The sequence below is a fragment of the Sitodiplosis mosellana genome, unplaced genomic scaffold, assembly GCF_009176505.1.
Source record: "Sitodiplosis mosellana isolate CC-2019 unplaced genomic scaffold, AAFC_SMos_1.0 Smas_scaffold_2639, whole genome shotgun sequence".
NCBI classification, from domain to species: Eukaryota; Metazoa; Arthropoda; class Insecta; order Diptera; family Cecidomyiidae; genus Sitodiplosis; species Sitodiplosis mosellana.
Genome location: NW_022597881.1, coordinates 16210 through 21513, shown reverse-complemented (window position 1 = coordinate 21513; position 5304 = coordinate 16210).

Sequence of the window (5304 nt, the reverse complement as noted above, 5' to 3'; positions counted from 1 at the left end):
AAAACCATCATTTTTCGTCCAAATTTGGTGAAACTAATTACAAAATTGTGTTCGAAAGGGACTTCGCATAGGCATAGAAGAATTGGAGGAAACAAACACGATTGCCGTTCAAAAAATGGGGCAACATTTGATCAACACGCGTACTGGAGCTGATACACGCTAATATATGTGAACCAATATCAAAACCAACATACGGCAGGTCACTGTATTTTGTACAAGAGACCCATTCAAAGGAGAAATAATAATCATTAACAGATGACAACGCCATCTAATGTTTCGATCTACAACCAAAACTGTTGTTTTGATAGAATGGCAAGCTGTGGAGAAATATGCATCTGTCAAAACAAGGGTTTTAGTTGATCAAAGAAAAAACAATTCGAAAGTAACCAAATGTCAAATGCTCTTTCTTGATAGTAGCATTTTTGCGTTTTAAAATATAATTGTTCTATATAATTAAACGATATTATTGTTGTTTTTGTTTAAATTTGCATTTATATTCCAATTTTCTTCTTTGAGTTCAACCAATGGAATGAAAATATCGTAGGAAACGAAAACATTTGCTATCGTACAAAATATTCCACCGTGTTCGCCGTGTTCTAAGTGAAATCTAAAGTTCAATTAATGTATGCAAAGTACACACAAAAGTATTTGTATTTGAAAAACTATCATTCTTTCCCAAAAAAACTTACCTATTCCAAAAAATGTAATGATCAATTTGATTTTTTTCCAAATTACTCACGACTCGAATTATTGCTTCAGCTACAAATTTACATTTTGCCGTAACACATCAATATTGTAACGAAGAGCCAAAGTAATGCTATTACAATTGTAATGCCAAAATTTAGCATTACCGGTAATGTGTTACAATTGTAATAGCTATTACTTGACCCGTCCGTTACAATATTAACATGTTACCTAACATTAACGGTAATAAAATTCTGGAAGTGGGTTTTGGTGGATCCTCAGGATCGTTCAAAGCTGCTCCCGGTTCTGGAAGTGGTCTTTGGTGGATCTTCAGGATGGATCAGACTGAGTTTGACAATGCCCTGGTCCATCCTGAGGATCCACTTCCAGAATCAGGAGCGGTTGTGAACAATCCTGTGGATCCACTAAAACCCACTTCCAGAATTTTATTACCGTTATTGTTAGGTAACATGTTACATTTGGCATTACATTGCGTGTGTAATGTTAGAAAATCATATTAATAATGTTAGAATTCTGGCATTACCGTTAATGTTAGGTAACATTAATATTGTAACGGACGGGTCAAGTAATAGCTATTACAATTGTAATAACATTACAGGAAATTTTTGTTAACGTAATGCTACTACCTATTACATTTTTAATGCCGGTAAATCTGTAGCTTCAGCGTTCAATCGAACATTTTCGGAATTGCAAACTATTAGTATATAATGAATTAGACCAAATGATTGAAAGAGTTTCAAGCTTCATGAATAAAATATATTTTCGGTTGCAAAAATTATGCCTCCTTTTTAAAGTGCGCCTGACCTGGCGATTTTTATTCATTGTCCAGCTTCATGGATCCATCTAGTTAACTTGGTTCTCAAAAGTTTGTCGTAATTACTTAAAGTGATCTGTTTCGATATTTGCGAAGTTCTGATTCGTATATATTCTTTCACGATGCATTTAACCAAGTGAAACTTATGTTCTTCGTGGCCACAAAAATCTGATTGGCCGTAATTTTTTTCTGTATCGATTTCCTTAAAAATCAAATAGAACAATACACGAAAGTCGCGTTCATATTTTTTGTCTCCCGAAATTGATTTTTCATTGAAACATTTTGGTTTATATATTGGGTGTGGGAATAAGTTTTTTCGATTTTTTTAAAATTTTCAATCATTTATTTGAATACCAAAATGAAATTACATTTCAATCAAAATATTGTCCACCGGAAGCGATGACCTTCTGCCGCAATGTGGGCAATTGACGGATGCCTGCCTTAAAAAATTCCTCATCTTTTGAGGCTATAAATGCATCGAGCCAAATTTTGATTTCTTCAACTGAAGAGAACCGCTCTCCGCTCAGATGGTTTTGCATTGATCGAAACAAATGGTAGTCGGAAGGAGCCAGGTCTGGACTATACGGGACCTGAGCCAAAACTTCCCATCCGCTATTTTCCAAGTAGTTTTTAACCGATTTCTCAATATGTGGCCGAGAATTGTCATGTAGGAAAATCAATGTCTCTTTTCTGGTCTCCCATTTCTTTCGTTTTTCTTTGATAGCTTGTTTCAAACGTATCAATTGTTGTCGGTAGAGAGGCCCATCGATGGTTTGACCACTTCTCAGCAGCTCATAATACACCACTCCCTCCTCATCCCACCAAATACACAGCATTACTTTGTCGCCGTGGATATCTTGTTTTGGCTGTGATGTTGCTGGCTGGCCGGGCTTAACATACGATGCTTTGCGCTTGGGGTTATCGTAATGAATCCATTTTTCGTCACCAGTGACAATTCGATACAGAAAACCTCTTTTTTGTACCTAGCGAGCAGCATTTCGCAAGTCACCAAACGCCTTTCAGCTTGCGCCGGCGTCAATTCATGTGGTACCCAATTTGACAACTTGCGAATGAAACCAAGGGCCTTTAGACGATATCCAACTGTGCTTCGGTCAACATTCAATGCTCTGGCAAGCTCATCTTGAGTTTGACTCGAATCTTCATCGAGTAATGCCTCCAATTCCGCATCTTCAAACTTTTTTGGCTGGCCGGAACGTTCCTTGTCTTCCGTGCTAAAATCACCACTTTTGAACCGTGCAAACCACTGTTCACATGTACGTTCCGATAGAGCATGCTCACCATAGGCTTCCACCAACATTTGATGCGCTTCAGCCGCAGTTTTATTCAAATGAAAGCAAAAAATTAATGCTTCCCGGAAATGTTGCTTTTTCGGTACAAAACTTGACATATTTAAGGCGCAAAAAAAATTGGTCATTTACACTTCGATGAAATGATAGATAGTGATTTTTGTAGTTTGACACTAGACCTCTCATGCGAAAAAGAAAAAAGTATTGCCTGATACAACCATGCAAAGTTACGCCATCTTTTGAAAAATCGAAAAAACTAATTCCCACACCACCTTTAAGAATATAATAGAATGTGCTACTACATGGTTTTTCGACTCGATTGTATAAATCAAAGGGTCAGACAACTTATTATTCTCGGTGAACACGTACTTGCAACAATCGCAATAGAATGGTTGAGTTTCAATTTTTTTTCTCGATCAAACGTGCAGCATATGCTATAGAAGCACCTGGTATTCCATCAATAATTGGGGCGCTCACATCCAACCCTTCCATATGGCCAAGATCTTCCAATTCGCCAATTTCATCAATAATTTGATCATGTTGATCAGCTAAGTTGCACTGAAATCGCTCATCATTTAGAATATCAAGCTTCGGCCGACGTGATGTAACGAAGTAGACATTTGATTGTGGTGTTAATGCATCCATTTGTCCATCAAACGCATCAAATGCAATACAGTTTACCGACTCTGGCGCTTTTATTTCATAGTTGCACTGCAGCTGTCTGAACGCACCCTCACACCAAAATTTCGGAGGGGAATGAGTAATCTAGATACAGTGCGAAATAGCGGTTTCAACTGTTTTTGGATGAATTTACACTAATTTTAGGGGAAAATGTGTTATTGCTTATGCGAACGCTCAAGTGGCTACTATTAATATACGTGTCAATACATAGACACGCACTGGTCACTTTTTATCGAATATCTAAACCTTTCTTCCGTGCCGGTACTCATCATGAGCAGTCGATAAGCTATAGCCACCAGCTTCATTGAATGTTCCATCACTATTCGAGCTATATTGACCAGGAAATTCTGAATTCGACGAAATGTCCACAGTTGGATTGGAATTCGTTGAATTACTGTTAATAGTATCAATGTTGTCATTAACTCCAAAAATTGTGGGCACTTTGCCTGGAACAATGGTCTTCTTTTTTCCCCGTATAACAATATCATCTGGTGAAAAGTGCAATTGACACAAATAATGCGTTTGAACAACGTAATCAAACGGCTGTACTCGCTCAATTGCCTCTTATCTGGTTGCTTCAATGGCACGCTGCAATTTTTTCCAATACTCTCATTAAAGATAATATTTTTGAACCCATTAAATATAGAATTTGTCATACCTGAACAAAGATATATTGGAACCTTTGACAAATTTTGTTTTGCAATCTTTTATTTTGAAGCTAGGCATTTTTTTCAATAATTGTACGATTCAAACTGATTTAGTTGGATTCAATACGTTAACCCTTTATCACATATCGGTTCCTAAAGTAACCAGATACGCCAGACGCTATAGCTATGAAACCACTGAATATTTTTGCATTCTTGTTTGGAAACAAATGTAGGGAATTGAACTAGCTTTCATTTGATATTTTACAGGCTACAATTGGTTAGATGAATGGAAAGTTTTTTCTGTTCATGTACTGCTGTAAAAAAATGCGAAATTATAGCAGAATTCCACATTTTTCCTCCTATTATCTTGTGGGTTTGTACATTCTTTTCAATTGTCAAACTAGGACTCGTAGGACCAAAACACATCAATTTAACTTTTTGCATCATTAGTTTTATGAAATTTAATTATTTCAAGCTTTTATAGTGATTTGACACTTTTGACTCTTTTCCGATTTTCTCGATAAATACGCAATTTTTCAAAAAACCAAGTATGAGGTTCTTCTCTATTTATCGTGGGACAAAACATATATCAAAATGATTCAAAAACAAAAAAATTGTGCATCAAAGGGTTAATATCTAATTGGTTTCAAACACAATTGGAAACTTCAAACTGTAACACCCATACCAACCTGGGCTGGAATTCTAAGTCATTCCACCAAAATCGTTCGGAATTATTTTTTTCGTACATAAGACCATATTGGAGTGGAAGAGAGAGATTCCACTATTTTTCAGCGTGCCACCGGAATTATTTCTCACACAATCCACTCTTCCTTGAGTTACAATCCACTCTTCCTTGATGTATCGGAATAATTCCGGTGGGACGCTGAAAAATAGTGGAATCTCTCTCTTTCACTCCAATATCGTCTTATGTACGAAAAAAATAATTCCGAACGATTTTGGTGGAATGACTTAGAATTCCAGCCCCGTTCAAATACATGCTATTTTGATTTGTTATTAGCTGCCACGACCATTTCGCTTCAACGCTGTATTACCTCTGGATACAAAGTTTAGAAGTGTTTTTCGCATTCACTATTGTAAAAATTTATTCACAATAAGGAAAAATATCCCGTCATGACTTTTGAATTTTGTT